The 19,384-nt window shown below is 31.5% G+C and overlaps 1 protein-coding gene across 2 annotated transcripts in view; it reads left to right on the forward strand.

Moving 5' to 3' along the window:
- stet (rhomboid serine protease stem cell tumor) overlaps window positions 1–19,384 on the forward strand; it is a 436,151-nt gene that overhangs the window by 263,728 nt on the left and 153,039 nt on the right. Inside the window, exon 1 of one of the 2 annotated variants that reach the window (XM_088226557.1) lies at window positions 9,192–9,596. The exons of the other annotated variant lie outside the window; for it this stretch is intronic. The gene's annotated coding sequence lies outside the window, so the exon portion shown is untranslated. Of the gene's footprint in view, window positions 1–9,191; window positions 9,597–19,384 lie in introns of those variants that run through there. 2 annotated transcript variants of the gene reach the window in all.

Here is a 19,384-nt window from a genome sequence, read left to right on the forward strand (position 1 = left end):
AACATTCACAACACTAAAATAAATACTTTTTGAATAAATTAAATATACTTTTTGCATTATTTTTGCACTAGACTTTTGCATTTTTATTTTTAAATATTTTAACTAAGTTAATATTTTTTTTATTATCATTTTGTTTTGTAGTGAACCCCTGAGGCCTTAGCACGAGACAATGATTTCCTTACCTTCTGTGTACTTACTTAACAAAAATGATCAAAATACGCAGGAATTTGTGAACCAATACAGTGCCCTTTCCACCACTGGTTGCGGAAAAGTATATGTGTCGATGGATATCAAAATTGGTAAAATCTAAAATTGGTAAAAAAACATTTTTTGTGGAAAAATCGACGAAACTATTTGTGAAGACCGCCGATTGATAGTAGATGAAATGTTTGCCATGTTCTTACAAATTTTCAGATCTATGTTATGCAAAACAATTACAGAAACATTGGAATATTGACAATTGTGTCGGTGGATATCAAAATTGGTTAAATCCAAAATTGGAAAAAAACTTTTTTTGTGGAAACAAGATTAAAAGTTTAGTTTTACATAGAATACTTGTTTCAAAAATGGGAAAATCCTATTGGATATATAATCCTTTAATATTTTATACCATAATAATTGTTGTCAGAAGTTTGATTTTATATAAAAATCGGCAACATCCACTCAATAACACTCTATTGAGTGTTATTGAGTGTTATTGTTTTTTATTACACTCAAATAACACAATAACACTCAAAACGATTAGTTTTATTTATTTTTTACTTCGTAAAAGTGACAACCCTGACACAGATATTCAATGACAGATTAGATCAAAACTGGTTAAATCCACGAATTAATTTGATCAAAACTAGTTCAATCCATTCCGATATATCAAAATGAGTTACATCCAAATTATATATAAGTTTTACACGGAAACTAAGTCTAATCGATCAAATCAAATAACGTAGAATACTTTTATTACCTACGTCAGACTTACATATAGTCTAAATAACAATTTAGTCGAATAGCAATAATCAGTTTCAGAAAAGTGTTCTTTGTGAAAAAATGCTTAGTCTGGATATATCCATTTTTGATATTAACCGACACATATGATGATAATGATTGACTGTACAGATATAACGTCACAGTGATTATTTTTTAACACGTTTTTTTAGAATCCCAACGATCATAATGCATGTTTTTTTCCCATAAAAATATTTATTTGATATGCAAGTTTGTTGTAAGAAAGCCAGAATCGTTTCTGGCAAACAATGGTGTTTCGCCTCTTTATCTCCCATAAAAGACATTTTATATTCTGTATAATTTTCATCTCGTGTTTTTTCTTGGGACTTGTATGGGTTAACAATAGTTTTGTTGTCAGCAACTTGTGACACAGCGGTGTTGGCACTCATGTCATTGATACGACAACACGCCAACGTTTCGAGTGATATACACTCCTCTTTCTCAGACGCACTCAGGAACATATCTCCAATAGACTACTACTATCGCCATCATGCAGAATTAATCACGTATTGATGTATACATATTACTATATATGGGGGTATAAAAAACAAACTTGGAAATCTCCATTGAAGGAGTTACTGAGATATTTGCGAAAAACTTTGAAAAAATTATTGTGAGATTTCTAATTATGCTTCATTAACTCAATGGAGAATGCTAAATTTGCGGTGTCATGTAGTATAATTGTAATCTGTTTTTGCAAGATTTAGAGATGGTTTTGAATTACGCTATTATTTCGGTATGTAAGCTTTTATACTTATGAATTTATTTCAAATTCAAAGAATAAGTACTTTGGCGGACTTATTGCTAAAAGCAATATCTTCCAGCCAACCAAATAACAGATTGGTCAAAATTTTGAAATAAAAAAAACATAAATCGGTTCAACCATAAAATTAAAAAAAAACTCAAATTATTAAAAATAACCGCTGTTTTTTTAATAAGGAGATAAGGCTTGCACATATTAACTTTAATATAATAAAAAAGTACGTATTTTATACATGTTATATGATGAGGAATGTGAGATCAGATAGTGTGTTTGTAAGGAGAGAGAAAGAAAAACCAAGGAAAGAAAAAAGGGGATAAAAATACGTATTTAAGAAAAAGAAAAAAAAGCTGCAAAACTCAGGGAGTTCAGGATTCTAACTAACTAACTAACTAACCATCACGCCATTTCCCCGGAGGGGTAGGCAGAGATGATAGAACGCCACACCACTCTGTCCTGGCACACTTCCTTTGCTTCCTTCACATTCATACATCTTCTCATGCACGCACGTCGATTATTCCGACTTTTCACATGACCACTTTCAAGAATTTGTTGTACTTAATCATGCCATGTCTTTCTCGGCCTTCCTCGACTTCTACAACCAGACACATTCGCATCATAAATCTTTTTAGCCGTTCTTTCATCATTCATTCGCTCCACATGACCGAACCATCGCAAAAGACCTTTCTTAATTTTGTCGATAATGCCTTGCATTCTGCTCTAATTTCGACATTAGGGCACCTATCATACATTGTTTTTCCGCACATTCGCCTGAGGGATCGCATTCAGGATTCTGGGGATATATAATAATGTTTCAGGCGTTTCTTGAAGGTGGCTAGAGAACGTGCATTTTTTATACGAAGAGGTAGCTCATTCCAAAGTTTAGAAGCTTGGACGGAAAAGGAATAGCTGAAAAATGATGTGTTATGTCGAGGAATGGAAAGTGTTCTCTCTCTCTCCTAAGAAGAGCGAAGCGAAAGACCATGATAAAAAAGGTCGATGAAATTCTTCGCAAGATATTTTGGAGCGCAAGAATTGTGAAAAATATTATAAAGAAGTGAAAGAGAGTGAAGTTTTATGTTTATTTTATATATAGTTTATTTTGACATCGATAACTAATTTTCCATTTTGTTGGAGATTTCTAAGTTTGCTTTTAATACCGTCATATATTTGTTAATTATGATTATTATTGAGTAGGTGTTTTTAGTTACTTCATATTTAACTATATAGATTTCCTGGGCATCATAAAGTTGCATATTTTACGTGTTGTGGACCCGGAGCAAGAAAATAATACGCAGCAACAGCAGCTCTGAATATGTGTATTTTATTCGACAGTTATACAAAATAAATTTTGGCAGCTATTTGTACCTAAACTAAAACACACTTTCTGATGACGCTTTTGCTACCTTTATGGATGTTTTTTTGTAATAACAATCGAAAAAAAACGATTAAATTCGCTGGAGAGTATTCAAATCCCTTCAATAAATCTACTCATTAGAAGTTCAGCATTTGATTTGGGCAGAGGAAAACTTGTCGAAACCTAGTACTGCTTGCCAGCTCTTACACCTGAAATCATTTGCCTTCACATTTGTGAATCATCGACAGTCCCCAGTCAGTCATATCTTCAGCTTTTTCGTAGGTGCGAAGGTTTTTCCGGTCACTGTTATCAATTGTTTTTTTTTGGGTGATACCGGTCTGTTGGATTTGTTCCGACGTTTCACTCAGTTTACCCTGAAGATGGCTCCTGCAATGGTCGCCGAAACGTCGGGACAAATCCAACAGACACGGTATCACCCAAAAAAGAAACAAATTGTTCACCTCTTTTGTTTATCGTACTCTCAATTTTGAAATAGAAAAATGTAACATATAATGTGAGCTTAGAATGTTAGTTTACGTTTAAAATTGTAAAGTTTGACGTGATTTAAAAAAAAAAATGGCGCTTCAAAAATCAGACAAATATTATTATTATTTTCCCCATCCCGCGAATGGTATAGATCCAGTATCCCTAATCTCTACGACCACTCATTAAACAATTTAAACATGGTACAAAGTCCTTTATGGTACTTATTGCTCTGAGTTGCCATGACATTTATTTTAAGTCAGAAACATTTACCTCCCCTCGTATGATAGCAATAAGTTTCGTTATTATGCTGAATATTTATTTATTTTTATGTTTTTTTGTATTTTTTATTTTTCTTATTCTTCTTAATTCATTTTTAGTTTTTGCCAACTTTGTGTAAAATACGTGTCTACCTTTATACAGGGTGTTCAATTAACCCTGTCACATCCGTAACCACGATGATCAGTATGAGTAAGAAGATATTGGCACATTAAAATATTTTATTAGAACAAATAAAATTTAAAAAAATAAAATGCAGGGAAGAAACGAAGAGGGAGAGGGGGAAGTCTGATACTGCGCCGCGCTCCCCTCACTTCTTCCCTGCAGAAGTAAGCAACCATTTGTTTTTTTTAAATATTTTATTTTTGAAAATTTTCTTTGTTCTAAATATTTTTTAAAATATGCTAATATGTCTTCTTGCCCATACTAATCATTGTGGTTTCGGATGTAACAGGGTTAAAAAAACACCCTGTATATATGAATGTAAAATATGTCAAACATGTAAATTAATCAATATTACTGAATATGTATTCGAAGAACAATTCACTGTTTAATTAGAATATTAAAATTTTAGTCAAATAATAATTTATTGTGTATACATTTTATTTTAATTTAAATATCATTGTACCTTTCTTCCTTTCCGCATAGTCGAGAAAGCGATTATGTGACACCTACCCAATACAAATATAAAATATGACAATCACTATGTTATTGTATTGAAATTAACTAGGTTGACCCCAGTCCTTAGTCCTGAGTCCTGAGTAGGGGAGGTAAGAGTCCGATTGAACCCTTTATAACCATATTGTATGCAGGTATTATAATTATGCAAATCAGGTGTTTTCAATTTTTTTTAAATAACGACACGTTGTGTCTTTTACAAGTTATACATAAGCAACATACACAAACAATTTAATAGATAATCAAATATACCTACCAATATATCAATCATCATTCATTTCTTATATACAATTTCCCGTGGGGCTAAACTTCTTCATTAAGTTGTTTTAAATTAGTTACACTCTTCAATATTTCTTTATTTTTATTTTCTATTTTTCTCAGTATTTAGTATAATTTATTTTATAATTATTTACTTCTTATTTATACAATACATAGAGTTTAAACTAAATTATTTACGATTTCATGTTTATTTCTAATGTGCTATATAGTATATAGTATTTATGTACGTAATTAAAGGAATGCCTTGCAAAAAAAACACTTTCTGTATAAAGGATAAATAAAGAATACCGATAGATAATATTTATATTTTCGTAAAATAAAATACTTAGAATATTTGTATCTACCATTAACTATTCTTTTTTTTTTCTTACTATTAAATATATATTTGATTTATCTGTGTGGATTTAAGTATGAATATGAATTGTTTTATGAATATTTTTTAGATACCATAAGTTTATATTATGAGGTATTCATATTTAAAAAAAATTGTTATGTAAAACGTGAAATAAAAAAAATAAAAATAAAGCGCTCTCCAAGCGCAAGAGCTCGTCTCTTTATTGGAAAAAAAAAGCAAAAAAAGTTAATACAAAAATATAATTAAATTATTATAAATGTACTTATGTACATGTAATATATAAAATTTAATAAATAAATAAAACATACTCATACAGATCAAGAATTCAATTTAAAAAATACGAGTTATTAGTTAAGAAAACTGGACTGACTTGTATTGTATTGTAAAAAATGTATTGTATAAATCTTTTGTATTCATGCATTTAACTAATAAAGATGTATTTATTTTACAATAGTTATAATAGAGTATAAAGTGTACAGGCACGTCTAATGAATTAATTTTGTGAGTAAATATTTTAAATATATGTATTTTTTTTAAAGGAAAAATAAATATTAGCGTTCTTATAATTTACCTAAATATTTCAATTTTGTTGGCCATTTTCAACGAGTTGTAAATAACTCACTATTAGAAAATGGAAATCAAGTTGTTCCCTATGCACTACTGTATGCGGATAGGAAAATGTTAACTATTTAAATGTTGACTTCCCCTGAAAATGTCTTGGAAGAAAATATAATGAAAAACAATTTACCGAGTACAATATCAGTTTATAGAAATTTGGTATGGGTTTTATAACAAGTCTGATTATAATTCTATCCTAAAGTTTCGGTCCCTATGCCGGATGACATCTTCAGGGTGGCTGAGAATAAGTTAACTAGGTGGGATCATAACAATACGATACCCTCTCGGAATAAAGGGGAGTGGTTCGAATCCCGCCCGTAAATAATTTATTCGGCTCAGATTTGTCAAGCACTCTACAATTTGAACAACAATGATTTAATTTTTTTTTCTCTTATAAATAAATTATTAACATGTTAAAACATAAATCAATAGGTGGACAACAATAATTTCAATTGATCATTCTTAAATAAATAAAAAAATCAGTTTTCTTATTATTTTCTTTATTTATTCGTTCAAATACAGCTTGAGGGTACTTATATATTATAAATATATGTATACGGCGGCTCCTGACCGAAAACATTGGCAGTGCATTTCTTTACATTTTGTCAACTTGTATATTAGGTTCAATAATATTATAATAATATGATAGGTCTGACGTGATAACGAACAATAGTCTGACAGCCCGCGCATCGGAACTAGAAACGCTAAATGCGCCCAACATAATACGCACGTTATAGTTAACTAAATTTGTACTAATATCATGTCATTACGCATGTTCAAAGTGACATTTCAAACAAACTTCAAATCTGCGCATGCGTCGGCAATGCCCGGAATATATATCTCCCTCTAACGCACAATTCATCGGTATGAAGCATTGTCTGTCTCGCTTAAATGACGATTTTAGAAGATATAATATAGTTCTTACAAATTCAGGGTAAAGGATTGTGCAAAACAGAATATGCACTGGGACGATTGCGCGTGCGTAGATAAGATGAGAAAATCGTCCGCTAGAGTCGATTTCGCTAGATCTTTTGGCGCTAGTATTGAATATTAGGATGTTTACGTGTATAATATTGCAACGAATCCCTGTTTCTTTATACCTACTTATAACATATTTTTACTATCAATAAAATTACTAATTTATTTACACAAATTTTTACTTGGCAGTGCACTGCACTTATGCACATACTAAGGAACCGCCTTTGATACTAGCGGACCTGACAGACTTTTTCCTGTCCGAACGTTAGCTTGCCTGCTATTAGCTTGGAAAAATACTTTTAATTGATAATTAGGTACCAAGGTACCTGTTTGTGATTCAATTCCAAAACTTAAAATTGTTAATATTGAATTTAAGTAGGTACCTAGGTACTTGTTTATGGTTGAATTCAAAAACATAAAATTAATATTTTTTCAAATATGGCATTATTTTTTCAAACGTCAAACTCCGGTCTTCTCACCAACAGAGTGGTGTACTTATGTAGGAATTCGATTTTTATAAATGTATTTAATTTAATAAAATTTTAGTATTACCTAACATCCAGTAAAAAGAAATAAATGGGAAGAAATAATAAGGAATTTAAGAAAAGAATCTGATTGGAATCCATAAAAAGCAAATATTGTTTATAAACATTCAAAAACAAACTCTTTTTATACACCTAAAAACAACATCTTTCCATTTTTTGTAAATGCATTCTCCTCGAATGCAACCCTGGTAGATCGATGAATAAAACATTTATGCTCCTAACTTCTTTTTTACACGTTAGATTGGAGATAGTAATATCTATGAACACGCACAGCGCAAAGATCTATATTTATCTGAAAACCGCACGTAAATCGGTTAAGCCGTCTAGGAAAAGTTCGGTGACATCACACATTCAGAGGAATTATATATATAAAAATATATGTTTATATGGTTTTTTTATATATATTTGTTTTATTGTATCATTGCCATTCTAGAAATAGTTGTACCATAAACTAAGACCGGCAAGTGTTTTTTTAGTATATATATTTTATATGGAAATAAGGTTTGACTAAATTTCGTTAAAAAAATATTAGTAAATATTTCCATACGACTATTAAACATGCAAAATTTACTGTGAGCCTTTACCGTAGTTCGCATGTTGGAGTAATTAGTGTCCTGACGAAAAGGCGGGTACGTCTCGAAACCAGTAAACATTGAAAAGTCGGTACGTGGTCATATACAAATATTATCTGACATTTATCAAATTGTTTGACCATAAAGTTAATGGTTTAAATGTTAACAAAATTTTGTTTAATTAAACATAACCTAACTTGACAATTTTCAGGTGAATATTCTAAAAACGAAATTGTATGGAGATAAGTCCGCATCCCCTTTTTTTGCAACTATTGCTTCCACAAGAAGAAAATTTTTTTAAATTATATTTAGTTGACCTCGGTGTTCGCTTATAATAGCATGTGTTCTATCAGCTAGTTGTTGGTTTTATATTTGTGTGAAACTAATATGGTGAAGGTGTATTGAGGAACTTGCATGTTCCATAGGTTCAACACGAGAAATAAATGTATGCTAGTTGTGCCCACAACTAGACTGTTAAAAAATAAATATTATTTTGCCTCAAACTGCATACGATTCTACAACAAGGTACCTTTTGAAATTCAGGCTTTGCAAACAATATTTTTTAAAGATTTTGTCAAGCACAGTTTGGAAAGAGTTACTATAGAGTCGAAGGATATTTGCAAGGCAAGACAGCTTGCCATTAAATTCGTGTTTATTGGCTTTGGTTTTTTTTTTATTTTAATTGTGTTGTTGGTTTAAATTTATTCTAGTTTTACTTACGTTTAGAAATTGTAATTTATTCATATTGATAAAATATATATTTTTTTCCTTTTATTCATAACATAATTTTAAAACAAAAATATGACAAATGAAATGGAAAATGAACTAGTTTTAATAACTTCTTTCCAAAAATACACCCGAAATTTGAAAATATAGGTTTTTGTAAATCACGTGAATGAAAACATTTTTTTATTTTTAAGTAAGGCGTTTATGAATAATAATAATTTGTTGTGGTTTGTATGTATGTAGTATGCAAAATTTAATTTAAGTGAATAATGTAAACAAATAAATAAATAATATAATAATTTTCCCGTAAATTACCGAAAATCGCTCAAACGTAACCGAAGTTCGCGGTAGTAACTGAAATATTCACCAAACAAAACGCTGGTAAAACAATCACCATTTAAAAAGGCTCGCGCAATCACTGCGCGTGCTCGCAGACGCCCTTTCGACGCCGTTCTCCTTCCATAAAGAGGCTTTGAAATTTTGTTAAGGTTTGTGGCTATATTGAACATTTTTACGCCTACTAAAACGGAAGCTCGTGTGTGAACCATTTTCGGAATCAGTAGTCGACTTGACGGTCCGTTCAATGTTCATCCACTCCTGCCACAGCTTTCGGCAGGTGAGGTCGTGCGTGCGGAGTATCCCAAGTCGTGAACTGCGCCGGTTCGTTCGTACATTACGAAATCGTCAACAGTAAGTTAGTGACAGTTTAAAATTGAACTCGGGAATAATTTAACAGTGATTGTGATTCTGTGCATGACATTATTTTCGTATAATAAATTTTTGAAGTGACTAACCAGCGTAATTTTTAATTTCACAACAGTCTGAAATTAAAAATAGTTAAAACTAGATACAATTCTGATAAATTTACGTTGCATTTTATTCGTATTTTGTGGAATTTTCTTTAGTTATTTGTTATTGTGTAACTAAGTTTTTTACAAATTGGTGACAACTTCATCTAAAATGGGTAAGTCTTTTATATATTTTTTTTTTAAATACTATCTTGCGCAATTTTGAATTCAATTTATCCAAAATCCTACGAGTTTACTATCATTTTTGAAAATTTAAATTTAAACATCAAATCTTTATTAATTATCCAAACATTTATTTTATTTAAAAATAAATAAATTCCATTAAAAAAATGATAGAATGTTTTTTGAGTTGTCACAATGTCATGCCGCGATATTTTTGACATATACGCCATCTTTTATTGTATTTTTTAAATAAAGTTATTTGTAGGCATTTAAATTGATGTAATAATTAGATCGTACGAATTCTTATGAATTCAAATTAAGTTTTAAAAAGTACTTGCTCACGGTGATAATTAAATCAATAGTATTTGGAATTTTTTCAAAATATTGCATAATTTTGAGTAATTTAACCATTATGTTGGTAATATATACACATATATACTTTCATAAATAATAAGTATATATTTATATACATGTTTTTATTACATTATGGTGGGTAATTAAAAATATCTTAATAGGTGGCCGTCTTTTCAGTATGAATTACTTAAATTAACAATAATTTTAATATTACTAGTTGTTTTGTTTTATTTGACCAATATCATAAATATTCACATTTAGGTACTATGTTTTGGATATATTATCTTCAAAGCGCATTTTTGTTATTGTGATTTTATAATTCATAATTTGTGTTTTAAACTGTGGATTATTATTATTGTTTAACTTTTAATGAAAAGTCTTTTTTTCTGTACAATCTACTGTTATAATTTTATGGCTGTTACTTTCCAAAAAAGAGACTAGCTCTTGTGCTTGGAGAGTGACTTACACTGTCATATTTATTTAGTAATTTGAAATTATTTAATTTCGAATGCACATAAGAAAAAAATTATATTATACGAAATAAACAGAAAAACAGAAAATAATAATATAATAATACTAATTAAAATAGAAAGCTGTTTCTTCTCGGGTTCAAAAAAAATCTTTGAATTTACTTTGAATAATAAAAATAAATTTACATTATTGTGCTCATTGTAAATATTATTTCTGAACACAGGGCGATATTCTTATATGAAATGGGAAGATATAAAGATTTTTAGAATAATAGTTTTGTTTATAAAATTATGCTTTTATTATTAGGTATTTAAACATTGTTTTTCTGTGTGTGCCTTCCGATACTGTGCGAAAAAGAAAACTGCACGTTAGACTGATTATACCTAATTAAAATCAACGTTTCGTTGTACCGTATTCCGCACCCCATAGCTGAACCAATTTGATTGTTTTTTTAACGAAAGGGCATCAGAATAAAATTTTCCGTGTCGGTACCTTTTGCGTTTTTAAAAAATAGTTATTGTATGTATTTATATACCGCACGTCCGGAGACGGTAGATAAAACTGGCCACTTGTAGGGGTTTTTGGGTGGTCTTAGTTTCCATAAAAAATAATTAATCAAAAAAACAAAACGATAGGAAAACGTCAGTAGTAAATATCTCTAAAAAAATGCTTTAGTTCCATAATCCAGGGAGAAAATACAGGAATGCGTTTGTATAAAGAAAAGTCAAACTGCGTTTCCACTTAGTAAATCAGTAAATCAAAATAAGTTTTGATTGAAATACATGAAATAAAATTAATCGCTTATTTACCGATTTAAATAAAGCACCAGTATTTTGGCTAATATTTTTGCAAATAAATTAAATGAATACACAACTTTCTAAAAATCTTGTAAAGTGGTTGCACGTTTGATGTATTTTCTTTTACTTATGTTAACAAAACCACCAAAAACCTAACTCCATTTTGTTGCCCTCTGAACTACCAAACAAATGCAAATTGTGCAGTATTTTGCCAACACATTAAAGACTAAAAAAAAAAATTGTTTTCCTGTGGTAGTGCTGCGAACTTACATCAGAGACCCAATGTTGGTTCTTCGCGTTACCGCCACTTGATTCCCATTCTCTTTCACGGCTATTTACAACTAACCGAAAATATTTGTAAATTCATGAACATGTATTTTTTTTACAAATATACCTTATTTTTTATGTATCGTACCTAATTTTTTTTAAAAATATTCTTGATGATTTCATGTTGCGTATTATTATTGCGATTATTATTGGTGATGGCTGAATATCTGCTAGTAATTTATATTTATAACAAAACGGTTGTCACTAAAAATAATTTATTTAGGTACCCGTATCAATTTATTATTATAATCTTTTTTTTTTAAAGAAATATCTACTTTCTTATGATTTATCCAAATATTTTATTTAAAGGGCAATTTTTAACGAGTTGTAAATAAATCACCATTAGAAAATGGGAATCAAGTTAGGGTAGAGTGTTATTCGAACCACGGACTTTGTTGAACTCGTTAAAAATGGCCGCAAGAGTTGAAATATTTAAGAAAATCATAAGAACACAAATATTTCTTCTGAAATTGAAAAAAAAAAAACTTAAATGCTTTTAGCGAAACTTTCCCCCCTTTTTTAAATATAATCTTGCTAAAATATCTATTTATTAAATAAATACTTGGAAAGATAAATTAATATATTCACAAAGTTTGTATAATGAAAAAAAAAAAACAATTATGGTCACAACGCCATTTTGTATCATGGACAATTTAATTTAATTCTTTGTATTATTAGCGAAATTAAACAGACATGTTCTTATTTTTTATATTTTTGAAGGAATGAATCAATATACTGGTTTATTTAATAAATTAACGAAAAACTACAACTTTTGGAGTGAGAAATTCACTGTCGATCAAGACTAAATTATTATTTATTGAAACAGGTTATTTAGTTTTGACCACTTTTAATTAAGTATTATTCGAATTATTTACGACAAACCCCGATCACTGGCTTAAAATTAAAAGGGTCGAAACTAAAAATCCTATTTTATTTCTTGTAACATTTGAAATGCAGTTCCACCATAAAATGCCTATAATGAAACTGTACAATCTACTTATTTTGATCATGGAACCTGTAACTTTTGATAACAATAAACGTTATAAAACAATAATATAAACCTTTATTTTGACACAAAACTACGTATCTTAAGAACAATTATAAAAACGTAAATTTTATGTTTAAAAACTCATTGATATTATTTAGGTTTATCAACTCCTAAATGTAGTCATCGTTTGTAGAAAGTAAAAAACAATATAATCTTTAAAAGAAATTACCTAAAAATTACACCTCTTTATTAATGTATAATTATTTTAAGTGTTAACAATGGGTGGAGTTTAGTTTAGTTGATCAGCGCATTTGCCTACCTGTCAATGCAGTGTCCTATGCACTATTAGATGCGGAAAGGGAATGATGATGTTGACGTTTAGTTTGATCACAATATCCGGAGTATTTAAAATAATGTTCGCTTTGTGGTTACCCATAGAAAAATTCACAAGTCTTTGATTTTGCGGAGATTTCTTTGATGGGCCTCGGACAACACTGGTCAAAGTATACGCCTTTCCCCTTCCTACATAAAACAAATCTCTTATGTTATTAGCTATTATGATCCTATATTCCCGAACTAGTTTATGACAGATGGCAATTTTTTCACTCGGCCAATATATTTTTTCATCAATATCTTTCCATACCCCGCCATCTGTGAGCGTCACAACACAAGGTGCATCTATACGACGGCTTCTGTTATTATATTCCCGATATTTGTGCATTTTTCTTTTGTCTGCGCATTTGAAATGTGTTTGCTGTAAACACTCGGAGAGCCGGCTTTCGCCAATTTGTCGACGGGGTAGGCTAAATCTTTGCGGTCGGTGAAGTACCTACCTACCAATCAATGGTTTGGATGGTTTTTTACGTCTTTTTATCTGATGTATGTGTGCCTTTTTAAATCAATATTTTTACCTGGAGTTATATGGGTTATCAAATTGTTCGATTAGTGTAGTCGAAATTTAGTATCAATAAGGTATTGCCATAAATTTTATAAAATAAATATTTTTTAACAATGTTTTGAGTGTCTAAATGTTTGCGGAGAGCCAGGATTTCCTCCCTAGCGAGTTATTTCAACCTTAATTTGTTGCGACAAGAGGGAAATTATTTTTAAAAAGGGAATGTGGCGCTATAGGCATTTAAAGGACTAATGACCTGTCATTATCTGGTTTAAGAGACCACTTTACACATTGTGTAACATTCACTATTATGTCTATGTTTAAACATCCACATTTCCGCAACTCTTCCATCTGTTGACTTTCGTGAAGTAAAAGAGCTGAAACCTTTATTATGTGGGTGAGATTTATCCGGTTGAACCAATTCACCTACTAGGCAACGCACGGAAACGATTTTCCGATTTTTATACCTTTTCTTATTCCAGTTAGTTATTCAACAATGTTTTAAGTATGTCTAAATGTTTGCAGATGGGCTAGATTTCCACCCTAGGGAGTTATGTAAAGAGGCCATTTAAACTAGCCAATGACAGATCATAAGCCCTGTAAATACCTAGACCTCCATATTCCCATCCCAAAAATGTTTTCCCTCCGTGTTTCCTCCGCTACATTAATTATTCACATAGCAGGTTTCGGCTGAGCCGAAGTTTCGGCCAATTTTGGACCGAAACCAAAATTGCGGCTAAAACACGTTTTATTTTAATGATGGTTTAGTGATCCCTAAAATTAGTAATAAATGTGGCAGTAGAACATTAAAATGCAACTTTTTAGACTCCTTTCATTTAGATGTCTAAAAAAATTTTTTTTAAATATACATCATCGACCCACTCAAATATATATATATATATATATATATATATATATATATATATATATATATATTGGTCAAAACTGGCCGAAAGCGAAACTTCGATCGGTCACTACAATAAAATAAATAAACTAACAGAAATAAGATACTACAATTCATTGTTTTTATAAAACCAATTTGCCGATTTAAATTCACGGCAGGGTGGAGTCCTAATTTCATCGCGCAGGCGTTGCAATAGTAAACGGCACGGCTTGTTCCTCCGTGGATCGCTGTGGCTATACCGCGCAGCCCGATATCAACATGGATAGCGCGCTCTGTCCCAAGGATGCGAAATGCGATAAATCACAGCGGAGGGCTGGAGGTATTCTTATTCCGCTGATGTCCTAAGCCGACTTCCTCTAGGAAACCTCTCCGGGCCGCCCACGACCGTCGGCCAGGGACTACTTCGAAGCGCATGTCTTCGTGTCCACCAGTCTTGTCAAATTTCATCGCGATTGCGTCTATTGTGTATTGTTTGTGCACCGAACAAGCGCATTACCGGATTGTCATTAAAAATTCAACCTGTACCTTACATATGTTGCGAAAACAACCAGTTATTATTTTATTCGATGTAAATACAACCAGCCAAGAATATTATAGTCAAGGGTAGGTACTGCTCTATTTGTTTAATTGTTTTCTGTATTTTTTTGCGCCGTTGTATCATATGCGCACTCGACAAACTTACTACTTACTGCTTGATGTATTTTATCTTTTGTAAATTTTTTGAAATCATTTTTACGTTGCTAGAATTTCATTCGTCCATGCGCTTTGAAGCTGCAAGATGTTTAATAATAATAATTTTCATACTATGCAAACTAAATTTATTATATAATTATTAATAAATTAATATTTGTCTCTAAATAGAGTCTAAATTTCTAACTGCATATGCGCTCTGTAGCTGCAGGATACTTGTATGTTCTAATCTAGATTCTATCTGTAAACGTTTTTTTTTATTACTTTTTTATTAAAAATACTTCTATGTAAAAGGGGGCTATATTGTTACCGCCCATGTGCTCTGTAGCTGCAAGACATATTTTATCAAGCCGCTGTGTATTTTTTTAATTTAAAAAAATCTATTGGAAAAAGGAAACTAGAATCCTAACCTCCTGTGCGCTCTGTGGCTGCAGGGCCCTGATTACAATGGGAAGTTAACAGAGTTATCTTCGACTGTCTATAAAGAAAAACCGATATGTCTGTACAAAAATGAGTATATTCACATGAACATTTAAAGTATCTCCATCGGTAACCTATAATTGAAGATGTTTAGAAGAAAAAATTGTATGCATATTCTTATTTTCATACAGAAAACTTAATTTTACTTTGTAGATAAAATGGAAGATAAATGTTAACTTTCCATTATAATCGGTGCCCAGGACGTATTGGGATGTTTATTGTATAGCGCCCTTGAGGTGATTTTTCACAAAAACTGCGGAATAAAAATTATCCGGAATAAATTAATATAAAAAAAATACATGTCGTTCTCGGACCTTATAAAAATTGGGCTTCAGTATTATTTTATAAGAATCCTGAAGTCAAATCAAGACTGAAAATATTGAGCAAAATTGTCATGTCAACAAGGCAACTGAACTTTTCTTCATGGTGCGATCCGTTTGAATCTGGAACGCTATCATGAAAATCAATGTTTTTTTTATTTATTTATTTGTTGAGCGTCACAAGTTCTCTTCAGTGAGGTCTGCTGATTGGTGAATTCACTTCCCATAAACTGGAAATCTATTACAACCCACTATCGTCGGTTGATTTGGAAGAACTAGTTACCTCGTTCAAAGTAATTCGTTTTTACTTTTTAAAAAAATTCATGCAATTTCAAGAAACTTCGCCGTTCTATTTAATACTCTTATTTTAACCGCACGTAAAAAAATATAATTTATATATTAAATTTTACGTAACACTGAACTTTCTCATTATTTTGAGTTTCATACAAATTTAAAAAATTAAAAAATGTTTACCATTGAATAATTTCGGTAAAGCCATATTAATATGTATAATAACTTTTTTTTACTTAAATTTAATCAGTTCTTGTATAAATCAACCATTGTATTCCAATTATTACCGTTTGTCTTTCAGATTTTTAAATTTTGAAACATAAAATAATAAAATTTTACGATTTCAATAGTACCTACCATATTTTAAAGAAGAATATTGCATTCCGACTAAAGTTCCGAAATTTCTGTTAAATTGTTTTTTTTGTTACTTTTTTCCAGGGTCAATGTTGAGTGTGACGTAAGCGAGAGATTCTTTTAAAAATTAAGTGCCTCCGCTTAAAAATATTTACCATGCTGTGGTTTTAATTTAGCCGATAACTTTCTTATGACACACTTTGTAGACTGCTAAACACTCAATAAAGTCTTACCCTTTGGACAGGATTACCTGTAATGATTCACCTGGCAATGTTTGTTTTTTTCACGTTTACTGCTAAGTAGGCTTAAAATTCCTCGAAAATGCGTCTGCTTTCGGCAAAACGGGGATTTCCGTCCTCTTAATCCCAACTAATAAATGAACATAAAAATTTCTTTCGCAGGTATAAAACATCAAATATGCGATAAAGGTTCGATTTTGATTTGAGTGGGTTCTCTTTTTTATTACAAACACTTTCAATGAATGAGGATATTTTAATATTTTATTACTGTTTCAATTGGTGCTGTTATTCAGCCGTTTTCTTGGGATGTTTAACTTTATTCGTCCTAAATGAGTAATGTGAATACGAAGTGTAGTCCCAGGAACAGGCGATTACAGTCACTTACGCACGCATTTCTCGTATTTGCCTTCACTGTCAGACACTGGTTGATAACGATGTTTACCTGTTAACATAATGCCCAAAGCCCGACAATAATACAAGTGTGACGAGCTAATGATAATAGACCATGATTCAGTCCAGTTTACTTAACGCCAGGTGAAATTATTCACAATCCTTTTTATTTTATTAAAATTCAGTTAAAAAATTATGTCCACCATCTATATTTTAATGGCCATATTTTTATGATCATTGGTATTCAAATACAATCGATTGATGCCATAACCTTGTGTAAGCGGAACTTGTCTCGGTTCATGTTTTAACTTGCAAACCTTTACTCATTATTATTTGTATAGCTACCCGTACCAGTGCTGTAGTGACCGACCGAAACTAAATTTTCAGCCGGAACCGGAACCGAAAGCGAATTTCGCCTTCGTCTAGTTTCGGCCGAAACCGAAACTCATTGAAATACGTTGAAAGTCACTTTAAAACGCCCAAAATTAGGCGTTTTTATTTGTAAACCTTACGAGTTCATTTAAACATAAAACAATAATTGTTAAATAAAATACGCAATTAAATAAATAACATTTTATTTAGTTTATTTTTTGCGCTTTTTTATTCGTTGTTATATTATACATATAACTTATAACTTATATGTTACAGTTCTTCAACGCACGTAGTACAAAATTAAACTTATACCATAAAGGAACATTGATGTATATAACTAGAGTAAGCATGAGCGATCGAAATATTGCGGCCACAACCTGCGGCCAATTGGTTTGATAGAACGGACTTAAGTCTGTTACGAACAGTCCCCGGCTACTTTCGAACTTTTGTCTCCTCGCAATGACTAAAATTCCTATATGAACGCTAAGATACTGCACAAATTGATCTGGAAAAGCGATGGTTTATATTTTCGCCGGTAAGTTATGTTCTTATCTTAATCAACACTTGTGTAAATTAGCTATTTTAAGGTAAAAAATACGTCTTATTAACATGTTACCAGTACACTTATTATTCGTGAGCTATCTCCTGTCTCTGTCCTGCTCAGTTAGTCAAGCGAATAGTGAAATGACAAAAAAAGATGACGCGTATGCGGAAGGGAGCCACGTATTGAATGGAACTTACAGTAGACCGATATAAAAAGTCCGTGATTTTTACTGCACTGCGTGTTTTGCTTGGCAAAGTCGACGTGATATGACGTGACGGCACTTGTTCCCTCCGCTGGTCATTATTTTTCCTTTGGGGACGACTTTTTAGCTTGGATTTGTATAAAGTGTCATCTCTATATATTATATCTCAATGAAAAGGAATTACAAAAATATAAAAATGAATGGTCGCGCGGCCGGGTCACAAGCCATAAGATGCACCCGAACGTAATCCGACACATCCCGACTGAAGGTTTCGGCTGAGCTGAAGTTTCGGCCAGTTTTTTTCGGGAAACTTGTTACATTGGCCAAAACTGTCCGAAACCGAAACTTTGGTCGATCACTACAGCACTGCCTGCGGAGTATTCACATTTCAGTATCTGTTCAACAACAATACCTTATACAATCGTATCAAATTTTACGTAAAAAAATATCATTAGAGTACCTCGAATGGGCTCCCTAAACCCTCTATATTTTATTTATTTATGTTTTAATGAAAAAATACTCGTTTTGTTCAAATGCTCAGTTGCTTTTTTCTTTCGATTGTATGATATTGCCAACTAAATGCGGGGAACTTGTCATAACTTGTTAACAGCGCTCAACAGCTGTTCAGGAAACATTTATTATCCGCTGTGACATGTATACACATCTTCAGATGTGGCTTTTTTCATCTCGCGATAACAACATAGCGATATAGACATGAGATGTAATCGCCTTATTGAAAAATCGGCGTACCTACCTGCGAAGCTAGTTGAAATTTAAAAATGCGCGCACTACACGGCCGGAAGTTACAAATTCTAGTGCTCGTTGCATTCCAACCTCATTCATGAAATCATAAAGGTGGGAGCAATTGAACAACTAATCTTGCGCGACGGTGCATAAAGCCTCGCGCTTTCATGAAAGGACTATTCAACCTTGAGGCGTCAGTGGTCTACGTAAAACAATAAATTATTCCTTTCCACTTTTGTTCCTTCGCATTCTCATCTCGCTTTAAGTGGTGAACCATGGTAGGTACGTCATGATCTGTTTTTTTTTATATAAATGAAATTGGACGGTGTATTCTTCCCATAGTAAATACCTTACACACATCACTTTCTATCGTCGCACGGTCGGGAACCCGAGGCGACATTGCAAGTATAGTAGTAAGC

The sequence above is a fragment of the Micrasema longulum genome, unplaced genomic scaffold, assembly GCF_059751315.1.
Source record: "Micrasema longulum isolate JH-2025_06_02 unplaced genomic scaffold, ASM5975131v1 h1tg000438l, whole genome shotgun sequence".
NCBI classification, from domain to species: domain Eukaryota; kingdom Metazoa; phylum Arthropoda; class Insecta; order Trichoptera; family Brachycentridae; genus Micrasema; species Micrasema longulum.